The 20,293-nt window shown below is 32.7% G+C and overlaps 1 long non-coding RNA gene across 1 annotated transcript; it reads left to right on the plus strand.

The window, feature by feature from the left end:
- Positions 1 to 4,396: 4,396 nt before the first annotated feature.
- On the plus strand, positions 4,397 to 7,241 carry LOC140920576 (uncharacterized). Its single transcript, XR_012163287.1, has 2 exons — positions 4,397 to 4,672; positions 6,744 to 7,241. It is a non-coding gene; the product is annotated as an uncharacterized lncRNA (long non-coding RNA).
- The last annotated feature ends 13,052 nt before the right edge of the window (positions 7,242 to 20,293 follow it).

Here is a 20,293-nt window from a genome sequence, read left to right on the forward strand (position 1 = left end):
GACCTTTCTTAGTTCGTCATCCATAGCTAGTGCTTTCTCTTTTTCTTCTTTTTCTTTATGGGGTTGTTCTTTTAATAAACCATATTTTTGAGCAAGTTTGAATCACATAAAAGATTATCAATTTTTTTCCATTTGTTCACATGAAGGACAAAGTTCATAGATGGTTACCTCATTATTTTCTAAGTTTTCCATCAAGCACATGTTAACTTCTGACATTTTCTTCTTTCGGAATCTTTTCCTCATACATTGTTAAGTGATCAAACTTTAGAGGAAGAGCTCTGATGCCAATTGAAGTAACAATGTCAATTTACAAGAAAGGGGGGGTTTGAATTGTAAATGTTCCTATTTAAAATTTCCTGTTAAAAACATAAGAAAATAACTCAAGATTGATCTTGGTTGTGAAAAATAGAAAGCGGAGAATGTTATTGGTTTCTGACCGGAAAACGGAGAACATTATTGGTTAGTTAAATCAACAATTTAACTTATCTATTTAACTTGATAATCAAACAGAATGAAAGTAAATAGATAAGGGAAGAGATATCACACAGAGATATATCTTGGTTCACCTAATTCGGGTTACGTCAAGTCCTCACATCTGTGAGATTTTTCACTAAGTGTTCACAACGGTGAATGTTCTTGGTTTTTTTACACCACCAATCCAGATCAACCTTGATATGTTACAATCTTCACCTTTCAACCTAGAAAGGATTTTTACAATCACCTTTCAGCCTTGAAAGGATTTTTACAAACAAACTCAATCTAACATAAAAAAGATAAACTTGAGTTAAAAATGATGTGTATGATAAAAGTGTTTGGGATCTTGAAACTTCTCAACACTTGTTTGAGATGAATGAAAGATAAACTCAGTATATAATGATCCAAAGATATAGTGAAGAGAGCTGGAGTTTGCTTGAAGAGTATTTTTGACTTGTTACTTGAACAAGTGTTGGTAAATTTGTAAATGGAACTCTTGCCTTCATCTTCAAATTGATCTTCAATTTATAGATGTTAAAAGGCTTTCAATATTCATTTTAAAATGAATATATCCGTTGGACACACTTACCAAGTGTTAGATATATTTTAAAGCAATTAAACATGTGTTTATTTGTTGTCCATAACGTTCTTGACACAACGAAGAACGTTCTTGCTTTTGGATTTCATGGAAAATGTGAATGAGTAAGTGAATGAGTTGTCACATGTTAGTTGGCACTGTTTTGAGTTAGGTTTATGCAGAACTTTCTGCATAATATTGTAAGTACAATGTACTTGTTTCCTTGCTCACAACTCATCAATTTGGAGATCAATCTTGAGGTTGTTTTATACCTTTGGTTATTGATCTCGAGTTATTGGTTTCACCAATGATATGATCAGTCTTGATATTGTTTAATATGTGGTTTATATTGTGTAAAATTATATGTTTTAATTCTATCTTTAAAAGAGAATTAAAATCAGAATGTTCTTTTGTAAAAAACAAGAACATTCTTTGTTTCTTGTTTTGTATGAGTTTTGAACTTTGAAAGCTGTTATGTGTCAGTCCTTTGTCTCAAAAACATGATGTGCTTTATGTAAAAAGGTGAGAAGCAGTGTCTTTGTTTTCATGGTTGTCCTTTCTCATAGCTCATCAATTTGGAGATTGATCTTCATGTTTTGCTTTGCCTTTGTTGATCCTCTTTGATCGAATCTATCCAAAACAATCTTGTGTAGATTATTAACTTCGTCTGTGATGGATACTGATGTTTTGTAGTGTAGATAGATGTACTTTTTTAGTCCATATCAATCTTCAATTACAGCAGATTTTGCTCTTCCATAGCTGTGAAAATGGAGAACGTTCTTCGTTTTTGTTTTGAGTGATTGCTGGATTTTGACAATTCTGACAGTTGTTGCGTGCCAAGATTTTTTATTATGTACGTGTGTCAGTGATGCAAGGACTTTATCATTTATGTCCAGTTTGTACTTGCTTACTTTATCCATCAACTTTGAGGAGTAGTCTTGTTTTTTTTTTTCTTGATGCATTATTTTTCTTTTTGTTGATCTTATGGAAAGAATCTGTCCAAAATGATCTTGAGTATATAATTATGTTCCTTTGTAATGAATACTGGTGATTTGCAATGTAGATTGATGTATTTTCGTAGCCCAAATCAATCTTAAATTAATGAAGACTTTGTTCTTTGTAAACCAGAATGTTCTTGGATTAATGTTGTCAAAACCAGAACATTCTTTGTTTTTCAGACTGTTGTCTAGAATGATCTTCGTTCTTGGCAGTCAAGCTGGAGAATTTTCAGATCTGTCTGGTTTTGCTAATTTGTGATCTTCTCTCTTTGTGATTCGAGTAGTTTCTTTGAATCTGATTATCTCAATTTGTTCCTTGCCAAGTGTTGATGATATTGATGTAAAATCCAGATGCTAAAACTTCTTTTAACTAGTGGAGATTGATTGATCTTGGAGCTGTGATGATCATTCTTGAAATTGGAGAACATTCTCCTTTTTCTAGATTTTGTTAAGAATGTTCTATTTTCTTGTCTATTTAGTTTCTCGCCTTTTTATGATGATATCTTTGTTTTGTTTAAATACTATCTTTAAATTTATACACTCAAAAGCACAAGTTAAATTAACATAACATTTAGAATCATAATTAACATTCATAATTAACTTTTTGTTTGTTTTCATCAAAACATTAAATTGAGATTATGTCTCAACAATGCCTTCCCACTTCCATTCGAGTATTTCAATAGGTTGAAGTAATTCTGCAGGGTTTTGATGCTCAATCTTTACTTGTTGACGCACTGAGCACTTAGACACAAAATTTGTTATGTCTCTCTTCATCCATTCCCACCAATACAATTATCTTTAGTCTTGATACATATTTATTAGAACCTGTGTGAATAGTATAAGAAGAATGATGAGCCTCCTCTAAAATTTTCCTTCTTAAGCCACCTACATTTGGAACACACACTCGTGACTTCAACCTCAAAACATCATCATAATCAACATAAAAGTCTTAAATTTTATAATTCAAAACATTATTTACCATATTCACCATTTCTAAGTCTTGGCTTTAAACTTCCTTCATATCATCAACTTTGGTTGGACATATTTGTACATGGGCTAAAAATGACCTTAAATGATCAAGTTCAAATTGAATTCCACTTTCAACAATTTCTTGAAATTATTTAACTATTGACCTATTTACTTCTTCTATATGAGCAAGACTACCCATGGATTTCTTACTCAAAGCATCTACAACAACATTTTCCTTTTATAAAGAACGATTAGGGTTTTTGGTTGTTGTCCTGATTGCAAGAAATCAACACAATTCATGAAGTTTCTTATCGTATCTTTGTGGAATTTATTTGCTAAAGAAAGTTTCCAAAAATTGATCTTGTAATGATTCAATTTATCTAGTTTTATAACATTTGGTTAGCAGAGGATACGATGGTCAAAGCATGTATTACGATCTTTAGATAATTTAGCAGATTTGGGATGTTCATCAGAGGATGTGCAATTGCTTTGTCTTCTTTGGAGCGTTGACTTTTTCAAATTGGATACGTAATAATTTAGAGTCAGACGATCATACGCTTGAAGTGGTTATCATAGGCAGAGGCAGTTATTTGGTTGTCACACTTATCAGAGGATGAGACAGATTATTGCTTATCAGAGGCAGAGATAGATTATTTCTTGCCATTCTTGTGTATCAGGGGCAGAGGAACAAAATACATATTAAGTTCAACAGAGGCAATTTACCTACGACATTGCTTGTGTTTCCAGGAGCAACTGGGACACAACGTTACACAATGTTGTTCGTTTATCAGACTTAGAGAAACAAAGTGTGGCGAAGTCGTGTTGTGTCTTTATCTTCGTCCAATTATCAGAGGATACAATAAGAATCTATTAAACAAACACTTGATTTGAACTTGCGCACTGTAAGACCCTTAATTTTAAATTCTAATTTATGTATTTTGGGGAATTTTGTGTTGAATTTTTAGGTTTTTTAGCCAATTTTATGGCATTTTGTGAGTTAAATGCTAAAACTATCTTTTTGGAGACCCGATTAAAATTATTTGTCGATGAATAATTTTATTTAATTATGGTGAATCTTTTGTCGAAGAAAAAAATTTCTGAGATGCAGCATTTTTCAGAAAAATTCATCTGCCCATTGAATTACGGCGAGAGTAGATATTTTTCGAAAAATGTGACTTGTGATGTGATGTGAGGTGACAGGCATAATGATGATTTTTATAAAAATATCTAGATATTTGTAAATATCTAGATATTTGTTTAGATATATTATTATTATTATTATTATTATTATTATTATTATTATTATTATTATTATTATTATTATTATTATTATATACGTGTGTATAAAAAGCAAAGAAAGGAAGAGAACATTTTGCCCTGTAGCCTTTCACGTCCGCCTTCCATCTTCTTTCTTTCTCCTCCTCTTCTATTTCAAAAACAAAACAAGCAAAGTGTGGCTTTTTTCAAAAACCCACCAACACAAACTATTAGTTTTCTTCGACTTCTAAGCTTCCTTTCGAGAAGTGACAGAAGAGAAAGTTGCTCCTCTCCACGCTACGGTGCTAGTGAGCCAACTTTAGAAATGATGACGTGAACTAAAATTTTATCGGAATTAATCGCGGTGCCGTAATCGCTTGTTAAAGCTACCGTTAAGGTAAGGGCTCCTTCCAAACTTTTAGTTTGCATTTATGACATTATTTGTGATTTTGTGGAAAAGAAATTTGATGTGTGAATTTGTTGAAAATGAATTTAATTCGTTTATGTGGGAACTAGTGGGATTTGTTTTTGGTGTGTTTTGAGGTGTGGTTTGTGGTGATCCATATTTGGTTTGATTTATATGTTCATAATTATTATTATGAATTTTTGAGATGTGATTTAGGTGTGGATTTTGTGGAATTGAATTAATTAAATTAGATGAGTTTGAGTTACGCAATGAGTTATTTTCAAATAAATGAGTTTGATCTGAAATTGAAATTTTACAAAAAAATTAGCGTTGTTAAAGTTGTGAAAAAGTTCAAATTTTAACTAAGCTGAAGAGTTTGAGCAAAAAGATAGATTGAAATTAAAAATGGTTAGAGTTTAAAATATTACTCTTTTAATTACTTTTTGATTGAATTTAAAAAGAAAAAAAAAGTTTAGAGTATTTTATTAACTCAAAAATTTTGGTGCTTTAATAGTCGAGTGTGTGTATGTGAAATTTGGACAATACTTATTTAATTTAGTTTTAAGTAAATAATATAGATTATTTGGTTTTAAAAGTTTGGTGTGTGAAAAAGATTTAATTTTAAGAATTTTGTTGTGTGTGAATTAATTTTATTGTGAACAAATTGTTATAAATATTTATGTTTATGTAGTTAGCTCCTTGAGTCTCGAAAATGAATCGAGACCGTTGGCACCGAGTTAGCAGTGGGGAGAACTCTGATATATTAATGTTGTTGTGGTGATTTATGGTTGAAAATTTTGGAGATTGAATATGGGTGATTAATGTTTGGAAATTTTGGTGATTCATGTTTGGTGAAATTGATGTGTTCATAATTAATATTATGAATTTTTGAAAAGAAATTTATGTGTGACTTCGTGGAAAATGAATTTAATTCAATTTAGGTGTGAATGGAATTTGGAGTTGTGATTTATGTGTGGTTGTGGAAATTTTAATTGGTGTGAATAAATATGTTTGAGCATGGTCTGTGTTGTGTTTGGAAAATCATTAGTGTTAAATGAGTATTAAAAATGGGAATCTTTTAATAGCTGCATTTACTTAATGATTATGGTGAAAAGAGTTAGAGTATGCTCATGCATTTCATAGTACATGGTGACCGCGATGGGGCCATGGTGATAGTGGTGACCATGATGGGCCACAGGATGATGTCATGTGAATTGTTGGTTCATCTTATCCTTGCGGGGATTGTCGCGTCGTGCTGATCTGTGAGAGATTGCACTCTAGAATGTGCTGATCTGTGAGCGATTGCACTCTAGAAAATCGTGCTAGTCTGTGAGAGACTGCACACTAGTAAATTGTGTTGGTCTGTGAGCGACTGCACTCTTGTATGTCGTGTTGGTCTGTGAGAGACTGCACGCTAGTAAATCGTGCTGATCCGTGAGAGATTGCACCTTGGTAATTAGTACTGGTCTGTGAGAGGCTGTACAATTATGATTTACGCCCTTTGAGGAGGATTTTGGTTTGGAATTCCGGAATCATGCATTTTGGCATATACGCATTGCATTAGGGTGTTTGGCACGCAAGTCATGTTTGTTATACTATGATGATTGTATATACATATTCGGTTGTTGTTGTGATTTGTCGTAATTGCTTTGAGGTGTGAAGTTGGGTTGATTAAGTTTTGATGTATTTATGTGTTCATAATTGATTTAATGAATATTCGATGTGTGATTGAGGTGTGAATTTGTGGAGATTAATTTGGTGTTAATTATGTGTTCATAATTGATAATATTAATGTTTGAAGTGTTGATTGATTCAGAGCCATTTTAGAATTGAAAATCTGCATTTTCTCAATTGTATTCGGCTACGACAATGCAGGTTGTCCAAACTTCATTTTTCAACATTGTTTATGCATTTTTGGACATATGAAAACCCTTTCGAGGAATATCCTAAGACGAAAGGTTCTTTTGAGCATTTGAAAATATAAGAATTTTGCTATGTGATATTTGTTAATTTCGGTTGGTGACCTTTACAATTATTGTGGAAATCTGGGCTTTGCCCTCAGATAAGAACCAGGATCATCCTACCGGTTAGTACCCTGGAGATGGAAAAGTAGTTAGTCATACCTGACCGAAGTTGTGTCAGGAGGATCTTGCCGGGAGCGTGGAGATCACCCGGGTTGTGTAGTTTTGTAGCATGATCAGATTAGGTGGTTGTATAAGGAGTATATGAGTTTCTTTCGTGATTGTATTTATTTTATTTTGGAAGATTGTATCTATGCTTAAACTAATTGATGACTTTTATTTTGATGGGTCCATGTACCACTTTTTGATGTGACGTGATGGGGGAGTTAAAATTCTTGGGGCAGTGCTTTTGTACAGGTCTGCCGAGAATACCCCAGGGGTATGAGCTATGTCTGATAAGCCTCATAGCCCCGGTGTATTTTGATGTTCGAACACTTTGGATTTTTATTTCAAAAATTATTCTTCTGCTTGTAAATATTTATTGACTTTGTCGTTATGTTACGACTAAAATATTTATCCAAAAGTATTTATTTGTTTTATTTCTTTGTTTTGTTTTAAAAAAAAATACACTCGCGCTGTCAAAAATCGGGGTGTTACACGCACTTAATCAAAATGTTAGAGCATTAAATTGTTCCCACAAACGATTTTGTTATCATCAAAACAAGTGAGGAGCATATTTCTTCAAATCAACTTGGTTCCAACACTTAAGATTTTTATGATCGGTATAAATCTCACAAGTTTCACCATATAGATAATGCCTCCAAATCTTAAGAGCGAAGATCACTAAACCCATTTCAAAATCAAGCGTGGGATAGTTTACCTCATGTCTCTTGAGTCTAAATGCATAGGCAATAACCTTACCTTGTTACATAAGGACACAACTGAGACAACTCTAGAAATATCACAATAAACTGCATAACTTTCACCACCTAGGGGTAATCTCAAAATAGGTGATGTCAAACACTCCTTTAATTTTTGAAAGCTCCCCTCATATGCATCAGTCCATCGAAACTCAACATTTTTCTAGGTCAACCTAGTCAACAAAGATGTGATTTTAGAGAAATCATTCACATAACGTCGATAATAACCAGCTAAACCAAGGAAACTCTAAATCTCCTATTGTGGTGGGTATGAGCCAATTATGCATTGCTTCCACCTTACTTGGATCAACACTTATTCCATTCTTAGACACAACATGACCTACTAGTGCCACACTGTCCAGCCAAAACTCACATTTAGAGAATTTGACATATAATTTCTTATCTCTTAAAGTTTATAAAACTAACCTCAAATGTTGCTCGTGTTCTTCTTTACTCTTGGAATAAACGAAGATATCATCAATGAACACAATCACAATCGTGTAAGCTAAAAGATCTTCTTTAACAACATCCCAACATGTTTTAAAGAAATTCAAGTTAAAACCTTTCGGGCTTAGACTTTTCTGTTTTACTTCCTTTTAAGGTGAACACAACACATATGCTCTCGTTATCAAGATTAGATAGCTGATTACAATAAATATCTTCCAGCGTCGGCCTATTATAATCCTCCTCCCGAAACGCCTCATGCAAATGACTTTTAACCTCATATTTCACGTCATTTACCTCCTTCAACCACAAATTTCCCGCATTGAAAGCTTCGATCTGAGTACACCCTTCTATTTGAATTAACATGGTCATTTAATTCTAGACTTTTGAGCCAAAAGGCTCTCTTTAACTGAAATACAATCAACCATAGATTAAAATAATTGGTTTGGATTTATTGACCTTCAGAAATATCAACATTAATTATTAGTTTTTGAATTTATAGATTAAAATAATTGGTTTGGATTTATTGACCTTCAAAAATATCAACATTAATTATTAGTTTTTGAATTTTTATAAGGTGTGTTTAATACTCTAATTTTTATTAAGTTCAAAATATTACCCAAAAAAACATAGAATTAAATATTTTGAAAAAGTTATTTCATGTACGTTATAGAATATAAGTGTAAATTCGTAAGATTATTTTATAAATATATTTATGAAATTTAAACTTAGTCAATTGTAATATTGTTATAACAAAATATTTAAAATATTTGGGTTTTCACATACATATTATAGAAGTTGATTTACATATTCTCCTCACAATGTGCAGAGGAGTCTCTCACTACCCGTACAAATATATGTGCTTATCTTACTCCTTTTCTGTTATTTTTGAATTTCGAAAAATTTAAAAAAATAATTTATGCCACCAACAATATTACTGGGTTGAGTCACGTACTAGGTCGCTCTCTTTAAGACGTTTCGAGGCACTGCCCAAATTGTGCAAGACAGACTATCAACAACGAAGTCCCCATGATAAAACAGTCCAGATTACTGTATCGGACTTCTACTGCACTATAGAAAACAGTTCTAGAATTACACCCTCAAATATGGCAGTCGGATGACTACTAGTCGTAATATGGCACTAAGACCATTCAAAAGAAATAAAATAAGTGAGTAAGAAAATGGGAGAATAGAGAAAAGCCTCATATACAGAGAGCTTTTGGTGTGTCTTTTCAATAGAGGAGAGCACTGGATCAGAGATAAATGTGTGATCCATTAGGTATGATTCACTAAATGTGTGCTCTGATATGTAGGATTCGACCACAGAAACGTGTGCCACGATTTGTTTGACTACCAAAACGTTTGTCACTTAATGTTTGACCACAAAACATGCCCTCAAACTTGACTTAGGTTTTTGACTGGGCAATAACAGATACACGAGATCAGTAATTAGGGTTTTGACCAACAAAACTGAAGCGCGAAATCGAGGGGCAAGGAATTGACTGGATCAGATGTTGAATGTTGACTCGGTGGAGGATAGTTACGTAATTAACGTATCAATTAAAAAAAGAAAACGCAAGCATTCATTTAATTAAATAAATAAATAATTTTCATATGCTAAAAAATAATACACCACGTAGCCAAAGCCAAAGCCCAGGCACGGGCCCAGAAGAGCTGAGCCGATCGGACGAACAGCGGCGGCAGCGCCCGTGTCTAGTGGTCAATTTTGCTTGCGTTCTCCCTCCTTCACAAAATTGGGTACCCCTTGGGGCACACCCCAAGTACCATACCTCTACCTTATATACCCTACTAGTGTGTGATATCCCTCCTATGTGGGACTTCCATATTTTTCAATTAACAACAACACTAGCTCTCATAAATGTCATCATTATTTCCAAAAAATTTCCATTAAAGTCATCATTGTTTCCAACAATCCCCCACTTAAATTTAAACAAAAGGTTTTTGAAATAGCATCAAACGCTTCTATAAGATTGTGCATAAAGAAAGGTGTCTCTTGACTTGAACCTTTGCATAACAAGTAAGATTCAGATTCAACAAGAGTGACTCGTAGTCTTGAACTCTATCTTAGACATCAAACCCACACACAACCTTTTCATTTGGGTGTATTCTCAAAAGCCATGCATTTATGGTCATGCACATGTATTCCAGTATAGAGAATGCTCTAGGAATTCTGCCTCGAAATTCCAAGGAAGCGGCCCCACTTTCATATTCACATAGGTGAGTCTATCAAGAGTACTCATGTAGCTAGGTACTCCACTTCACATAGAGTATAGATCTCATTAAGAGTTTCTATTATCTCATCCTTTTTATCGCTTCAGGAATCATGCTTCTTTCATATGTAATTTAGCATGTTCATTTCTTATCACTATGACTTGTTATTACCCATTGAACCTAATTCTTGAGATCTCCAGTCTTTTAGGTCGGATTACCATCATAAGTGACTCATTTGTATATAGCCAATAGTCCAATCCTTTTGGATGTATTTAGGACTTTCTCTCTAGCTAATCCTTTCATCAAAGGATCAGCTTAATTATTATCAGTGCGTACATGATCCACTATAATAGCTCCTTTAGAAAGTAATTCTCTAACGGTGTTGTGCTTACAATGTATTTTTCGTCTCTTACCGTTGTAATAACAATTCTCAATTTTTGAAATAGCCGTGGTACTATCGCAGTGGATCAACACAGCTGGTAGAGGTTTTTTCCACAAAGGGATCTCTACTAGCAAGCATCTCAACCACTGGTTGCTTTGGAGTCATCTGGTAAGGTGTTCCAATCAGCATCGTTGTATCCTTGAAGTACGGCAGGAAACCTTTGATAATGTAATCTGAGACTCATGGTCCTTTTAAGGTATCTTATGACTCTTTCAATAGTGTGCCAATGCTCCATACTAGGTCTACTAGTAAACCTGCACAACAATCCCACGATGTAGGCGATGTCGAGTCTAGTACAATCAGTGGCCTACCTGAGGCTGCCAATGATGCTCGCATATTCAGTTTATCTAACACCTTCACCAGTGTTCTTGAAAAGTTTCACACTTGGATCATATGGTGTGCAAGAAGGTATACAGTCAAAGTAATTATATTTCTTTAGGACCTTTTCAACATAGTGAGATTAATCCAAAAAAATTCCCTTTTCTGACCTAGTAATCTTGATTCCAAGGATTACATTTGCTTCTCTGAGGTCTTTCATATCAAAGTTATTACTCAACAAAGATTTCACATTATTTACAGCATGAATGTTTGTACCAAATATGAGTAAGTCGTCTACATAGAGACATGTGATAGTACAAATGCCATTTTCAAATTTGTAATAAATACATTTGTCACTTTCATTCACTTTAAACTCATTCGATATAATCAAGTTTTCAAATTTTTCATGACATTGCTTAGGAGCTTGTTTAAGACCATACAGAGACTTATCTAACTTACAAACCTTGTCTTCTTGTCCATGAATTACAAAACCTTCAGATTGTTCCATATGAATTTCTTCTTCCAGGTCACCATTTAAAAAAGTTGTTTTAACATCCATCTGGTGTATCACCGGGTTATTAATAGCCACAAGTGATATGAGCACCCTAATGGATGTTATTCTAGTAATTGCTGAAAAAGTGTCGAAGAAATCTATATTTTCTCTTTATCTAAAACCTTTGGCTACAAGGCATGCCTTGTATTTATCAACAGTTCCATCGGGTTTTAGTTTCTTTTTCAAGATCCATTTGCAACCTATTGGTTTGCAACCGGGAGGCAAGTCTACTAAATCCCAGGTCTTGTTAGACTCTAGAGAATCCATTTCATCGTTTATAGCTTCTTGCCATAAATTTGCATCTAATGATGACAAAGCTTCTTTTAGATTTGCAGGATCCTCTTCTAAGTTATAGGCCATATATTTGGGCCCATAAACTTTAGCAACTCTAACTCTCTTACTTCTTCGAGTTTCTATTTCGTCTTGGTTGTTGCTTTCAGTGCTTCTTGTCACAGGAAATTGACTAGGTTCGCTGCCCCCACTATTTCTTGATTTGAAAGGGAATTTATTTTCGTAGAAGTCAACATCATTTGATTCTATGATTACTTTTGCATTTAGGTCATAAAACCTATATGCTTTAATGTTTATTACATACACAATGAATACACATTCATAGGCTCTACTAGGGAGTTTAATTCGCTTGGGATCGGGGATTTTGACATAAGCCAGACAACCCCATGTTCGAAGATAAGACAAGTTATGTTGTCTTTTCTTCATTATCTCATAAGGAGATGTTTTGTTTTTAGATTTAGGTACTCTATTCAAAACATAGCAAACAGTCAAAATAATTTTGCCCCACCAGTGAGATGCAGCACCAGAGTTAAGCATAATAGCAACAACTAGTTCAGTAAGAGTTATATTCTTTCTTTCAGCTTTACCATTCATTTCAGGTGAATATGGTGCAGTAGTTTCATGTATAATTCCTTGGGTTTTATAAAACTCATTGAATAAACTAGAATCATAATTTGTTCCTCTATCACTACGAAACCTCTTAATCTTTTTACTAAATTGATTTTCAATTTCAGTTACAAAGATCTTAAACATGTCAAGCGCTTCACTTTTATTTTTCATTAGATATACAACAGTGTAATCAGAGAAATCGTCAATAAAAGTGATGAAATAACGTTTTCCATTTATGGTTAACGTCCCATCTAGTTCACATATATCAGAGTGTATTAAGTCTAAAGGTTTAGATTCTCTAACTACTGTTTTATGTTAACTCTTAGTTATTTTAGCTTGACTGGAAAAATCACATTTTTCCAAATCCTTTAAAGATAACTTTGGAATTAAACCTAGGTTACTTAAGTTTGAAATTACGGGTTTGTTCATATGACATAGTCTATCATGCCAAATATTAAAATCACACAACATGTAAGCAGAAGGAGACATCTTATTGAATTCAACATTTAATTTAAACATGCCATCAGTGGTGTACCCTTTCCCAACAAAAATACCATTTTTAGAAATGGTGTACAAATTGCCCCTATAGACTGAGTAAACCCTGCCTTATTGAGAAGAAACCCAGAAACCAAATTCTTCCTTATTTCTGGAGTGTGCATGGCATCCTTCAGAATTAAGGTATTTCCATATGTGAATATTAGTTCCACATCTCCAATACCAGCAACATTAGTGGTGTGGGAATCTCCCAACAACACTTTCTTATCTTTAGCAGCAGTGTATGTTTTAAACATAGCACGATCATAACAGACATGGCGTGAGGCGCCAGTATCTATCCACCATCCATCTGATCCACCAACAAGGTTGATTTCAATTACCATAGCAATGATTGATCTTCTGTCAGGTTAGCATGATTAGAAGGGCCATGCTTGCTTCTACACTTGTGTGCCATATGACCCTTTTTCCCACAATAAAAACAGAGAAAAGGTGAGCGAGAGCCATTTCCAGGAGGTGGTTGCTGCCTTATAATTGGGACCTTTGGAGGGTTCCCATTCTTGTTGTTGGTTTTTAAAGTGCGATTCTAATTCTTTAGTTGTTTGTCGTTTGGCTTTAGAACAGCTCCAATGAATTTCTTTTTCTTGTTATTTGCCACAAGAAGAACTTCATCTTTATGGTCTTGCTTTCGGGATTCCTCCTCAATTCTAAGTCGGGTAATCAAACTTTCTAGGGAGAATTCTTTCATTTTATGCTTGAGAGAATTTTTAAAATCTTTCCAAGCAGGGGGCAGTTTGTTAATAATAACAGCAATTTGAAATTGTTCATCTAAGGACATACCTTCAGAGATAATCTCGTGAGCAATTTTATGGATTTCATGATATTGAGCTTCCACTGATTTTTCATCTGTCATTTGATATTTGAGGTAGCGGCTAACAACATACTTTTTTGACTCTAGCTTCCTCAGTATGATATTTCTTCTTAAGAGCATCCCAAATCTGTTTAGCAGTTTTGTTTTTGGAACTGTAGTAATCATACAGATCATCAGCAAGTCCATTGAGAATATAATTCTTACATAAGTAATCATTATTTTCCCATTAGGTTAATTCAAAAGCTTTCTTATCCTTTTCTGTTTGGTCATCTTTTTCTGGAACAACAGGAATTTCATCCTTTAGAACGTTGGCAAGCTTTTTCGTGGTTAGAAAAAATAACATCTTTTGTTGCCATCGTTTGAAGTGGCTTCCCTCAAACTGAAATGGTTTGTTGTAGTCAGAAGCAGGTGATCATGTCCCAGTAATTTCGTCAGTAGACATGGCAGTATGGAAACGTCTTAAAATTGGTATTTTTGAATTTCGAAAAACTTTGAAAAAATAATTTATGCCATCGACAACATTACTGGGTTGAGTCGCGGACTAGGTCGCTCTCTTTAAGACGTTTCAAGGCACTGCCCAAATTGTGCAAGGCAGACTATCAACCACGAAGTTCCCAAGATAAAATAACTCAGATCATTGTATCAGGTTTCTACTACACTGTAGAAAACCGTTTTAGAATTACACTCTCAAATATGGAAGTCGAATGACTACCAGTTGTAATATGGCATTAAGACCATTCAAAAGAAATAAAAGAAGTGAGTAAGAAAATGGGAGAATAGAGAAAAACCTCAGATACGAAGAGTTTTTGGTGTGTCTTTTCAACTGAGGAGAGCACTGTATTTATAGAGGAATTTCGTAACTGGATCAGAGATAAAGGTGCGATTCATTAGGTATGATTCACTAAACGTGTGCTCTGATATGTAGGATTTGACCACAAACGTATGCCACGTACTGTTTGACCACAGAACATTCCCTCATACTTGACTTAGGTTTTTGACCGGGAAATAACAGATACGCGAGATCAGTAATTAGGGTTTTGACCAACAAAATTGAAGTGCGAAATCGGAGGGCAAGGAACTGACTGGATCAGATGTTGAATGTTGACTCGGTTGAGGGCATTTACGTAATTAACGTATCAATTAAAAAAAGAAAACGCAAGCATTCATTTAATTAAATAAATAAATAATTTCATATGCTAAAAAATAATACACCACGTAGCCAAGGCCCAGGTCGGGTCGGGTCGGACAGCGGCACGTGTGGTGGTCAATTTTACTTGTGTTCTCCCTCCTTCACAAAATTGGGGTACCCCTTGGGGCACGTCCCGAGTACCATACCTCCACCTTATATACCCTACTAGTGTGTGATATCCCTCCTATGTGAGACTTTTTTATTTTTCAATTCACAATAACACTAACTCTGATAAATGTCATCATTATTTCCGATAAATTTCCATTAAAATCATCATTATTTTCAACATTATCTAATGAAAGCACGAAATTATAACAAATAATCAATAAATAGCCAACAAATATATCAATCAAATGTGAGTCCCCCTAATAAGCTTTACAAATATATTCATATTGTGTGAGATAATCAACGCATAAAAAGGAATAGTTGAGATATTTAACATCTCTATAACAACTTCCCTCAATCAACCTAGATTTTTTAACATTGTCGCTCAATACAATGCATCGGATTTCGCACTTAGAACATCATAAATACACAAATGTAAAAATAAAAACTAAAAATCCAGTTTTGCATTCAAATGGTACACAAACGAGTAAAATGAGGGATAAATTCAAGACAGATATAGGAAGGTTGTTGAGATAATTTTTCTAGCTAATTAATTCTTAATAAAATAAGCAATTAATTAAAAATGTTAAAAAATCAAAATAAATTAATAAATAAATAAAATGTTTAATAGATAGAAACAAAGTAGACTTGAGTATTTTTTTTAATATATTTTTCCATTAAAATTTAAAACAACCACCACTAAAATTCAAAGAAATGAATAATAAAATTTTATTTTAGAAATAGAAATTAGAAAATAAATAAATTATGTTGAAAAATAATGAACTTAAATAAAAAAAAAATTAGTAAAAAATATCCAGTTGAAATAAAAAAAAATAAAATTAATTTTATTGAAAAATTAATGTTTAGATAAGTAATTCGAAAATAAAAAATAAAATCATATAATTTAATAAAAATTTTAAATTGGAAACTCAAAAATAAAAATGTTATATTAAAAAATAATAGACTAAAATAAAATAAATCATTAGTATAAAAATCAAAATAAATAATTTTAATGATTTTGTATTTGATTCTAGTGGAGCAGAAATTTTTTAATGTTTTTTTAGTTATAATGAGTTCATCTCCTTCCCCTTCAAATTTTCTAAAATGGAAGGAAAGCAAAAAAACATTTTATGAGAGATTTTTCGTGTCTCTCCTCTCCATTCCCCTTTTATAAGTTAAATAAAACACATTTATTTTAAAATATTTCTTCTCCTCCGAACCCCTTCAACCAAACACACACCACAGATTTCAAAAATAAGAAAAAAATTACTAGAGAATTTTAAAGATGAAGCAACTAGCGCACATGGGTGCTCAAGAGAGAAGGGAAATTTTATAGGCCGAGGAGAAGAAAGAGGCAAGGAGAGACAAAAAAGCAATGAGAAACAATTCTCGGAGTCAAGAAATGCAAGTAAATTATCTTTCTAATGTTGGCGATTATTAATAGTGATCAATGACGTAACTGAGTAGTTTTACATGATGACTTAAGGTATTGGGTAAGATGTGTGGAAATTTAAGGAAGACATATGCTTCCAATTTAAGGGTAAGAAATAACTTATTATTAATTATTTGAAGCAAATAGAGAGAAAAAGTAGGGAATATTGTGGCGAAGTGTGACATCTAGTTATATGTGGGCTTAATGATTGAACATTGACAAAAAAACATATTAAAAAAATAAATAAATAGAAAAGAGAGTTGACAATATATAATTAAATGTTTGAAAAAAAATAACTTAATAACATCTTAAATATAAAACTATACAATAAAAGTCGTAAACAGTTTAAAATCATCCAAATTAGATTTTTAATAATTAATTCTGAAATAAAAATATATATAGATATTATGTCTATTTATTCATAATCTACTAATTTAATCTAATGAAATATTTCTTTTAAGAGCTGTCGAACGTTTAGACACCATGTAACACTTCAAATTTCTTATTAATTAATATATTATAAATATAATACTATTATGATAAATTACTGTTATGTGTGTGTTTGTTGTGTGTGTTTGTTGTGTGTGATAATTTATCATGTGTTTGACTTAATTTATTTAAATTATTGATATCAAATATATTCATTTTGTTTAAAAAAAACTATTAATTTTAGATTGTTGTTATTTTAAGTGAAATATGTTATCATTGCTAACTAGGTCTTTAATAATTAAACTTATATAAAATCATGGTTGATACGCTTGTTCTTTTAGGAACTATAAGAGCATATCAAATGATTTGCTAAATAAATTTTAAGTAAAATTCAGTTTTTGACAAGTTTACTGTTGGAGTTGTGTCAAGTTGTCATCATGGTTCCTTCGGGAAGGGACAATACTTTAATGTTTAATAATCATAAATTTATGATCGTTATTTTTTTTTATTAATTTACTTTTACCATTTTTAATTATTTATGTCATGTATTTAACATTTAATTTTTATTATTGTTGTAAAAATGTAAGTGCAATTTTATTTTAAATTAAAATTAAAATAATGTATAATAATATTAATTGAAATATTTAATTTAATATTTTAAATTGGAGTAAAATATGAATGAGTTGCTTTAAGATGATGTGGCACAGTGGGCCATATTTAATGAACCCATTTCACCATTGGAGATGCTCTAATAAGTATATATGTGTCAAGGGTTGTACATCGGTGCGGGTAGGGATGGCAATTAGACCCATACCCAATAGGTACCCGCAAAAAAAAACCCACAATGGGTAGGGTAAAAACCCGCATAATGGGTATGGGCATGGGGACGGATAATTACCCGCAAAATTAAGTGGGTATGGGTGCGGAGACGGGTACTATAGTACCCACCCCGCCTCGCACCCGCACTTATATAAATACAGTATTTATTTGTTTATTTATTTATTATATTAGTGTTTAGTTTAATTAATTTTTTTTTATGTTTTAACATCTATTAATATCATTGGACCATTACAATATTTATAATTGAAACATAAAAGTTTGCAAATTTTTTTAGAATCTGATTATGATAAATAGGTAAATAATTGTGATTTTATAACTAATAGTTATATCTTATTAATCGTGACTTTATAATTATACTTGCAACTTTGTATCAATGATCTCAGATAATATTGTCGTATGACTTGCAACTTCACAAAATATTATTATGGATATTTAAATATGCATTGTAACCAGTGTTCATTTGAAATGTTTTGAGTTAGAAAATATTTTGGTTTATAATATTTTATTATTGGATTTAAGATATTTGAATAATTTTTAAATTTAATCACAATAATATCATTTATTTATCGATTTTTTTTAGTTAAAGTGTGGGTAACAGGTATGGGTACGAGTACTTAAGTACCTAGAGGGTAACGGTACGGTTATTAAAGTTGATACCCAAGAGGGTACGGGTACGGGTATGGGTATTTTTTTAAATCGCAGGTATGGGGACGTATACTATAGTACCCTACCCAAACCCTACCCATTGTCATCCCTAGGTGCGGGTCGACCCTCCAACTCGGTCACTCAACCCAGCCTAATTTTTATCCATACCCGACCACTTTTGGATCCAACCCGACCCAACTTGTCCAAATCTGCTTATATTTAAGTATATATGTGTCAAGGGTTGTACATCGGTGCGAGTCGACCCTCCAACCCGATCACCCAACCCAGCCCAATTTTTATCCATACCCGATCACTTTTGGGTCCAACCCGACCCAACTCGTCCAAATCTGCTTATATTTGATTCAGGTAATGGGGTCAACAATTGGAATCCGTCGACCCGTAGACCCACCCGATAACTAGTTATAATTTTTAAAAAAAAATTTGTTTGGTAGCCTAATAGGGTTTCATTACTTTTCTTCTTCTTCAAATTTTTAGCAGCTTTCATCTACATTCTTCTTATGTTCCATATATGCGTCCACCATTTTGTTATACTTTTGCATAATGAAGGTATGAACTGAAAGCTTATGCTCATGATGAATTTAGTTTAAATTTTTTTACATTTATTAAATACAAATTTTTTGAGTTAAATATTATTTATGAGCAAAAAAGATGCTTATGCAAAAGGTTATGCTTATGATGAATTTAGTTTCATTTTTTTACATTTGAATCTATTAAACACATTTTTTAGTATTGTATTTGAAAACAGTAAGTACTCTAAAAATAAACAAATGAAGCACTACTATTAAAAAATTATGGTAGCTTAGTATACTAAAATGGTTGGTGAGTTATGTCCAATGATGAAAGTAATAAGGTGGACCAAGTAGCAGTCCTAGTTGTTTTCTCTTACTTTTACTTTTACCTTTGAAATTTTTGAACTACATTATTGCACATATTTGAGACAGATGGAACAAGTACAAGAAGCTCTTAATCAATTTGTTCCACAAGCACAACAAACTTCATCACAACAAGCACAAAATTTAGGCCTCATATCATTGCCGCCAACTCAAAGAAACGAGGTAACCAAAAGAAAACCTAGTAAAGCCTCTTCTAGTGTTTGATTACATTTTAATAAGAAAAATTATGCAAGTACATGTAAGTATTGTGGAAAAGTGTATGCAGCCTCAATATATTTTTCGTTAAAATAAAAAACAGGTTGTTATTTATGTATAACCCACCAATCCAACTCAACCCGTTCTTAATCAGGTCGGGCTTTGGATTTTGTCAAAACCGGTCCAATCCAACCCGCTTACACTCCTATGTACCACTGATAATGTAAGACCCATAATTTTAAAGTACACTTTATGTATTTTTGCGTAATTTGGATTTTGGCTCGGAGGCTTTTTAGCCAAAGTTAATAATATTTTGGAGTTTATATGATCAAAAAGATATTTTGATGCCGTTTAGAATTACTCGTCGATAAATAAATTAAATTAAGTGCGGTGAATCGTTTACGGAGAATTTTATGCGTTGCGGGTGAAATGGTAATTTAACAAATATCTAGATATTTTGAGATATTTGTTAAAAGTAATTAATATATTTATATATATATATATATATATATCAATTTGTTTGGAAAGAAAAGGAAAAGAAAAGAAAAGGATATAAAAAGGAAAGAAGGAAAAAGGAAGAAAGGAAAGAAAAAGCAAAACTCCTTCTCCTTCCTCTGTCACGCGAAGCTTCTCCCTCCTTCTCCTCCATTTTCGTTTTTCTTTGCTTCCTTTCTTCAAGATTAGAAACCCAAGGTTTGGTGAGTGTGAAAGAGAAGATTACTCAACTTCA

This window comes from Cicer arietinum, chromosome 5 (genome assembly GCF_000331145.2).
Source record: "Cicer arietinum cultivar CDC Frontier isolate Library 1 chromosome 5, Cicar.CDCFrontier_v2.0, whole genome shotgun sequence".
NCBI lineage: Eukaryota > Viridiplantae > Streptophyta > Magnoliopsida > Fabales > Fabaceae > Cicer > Cicer arietinum.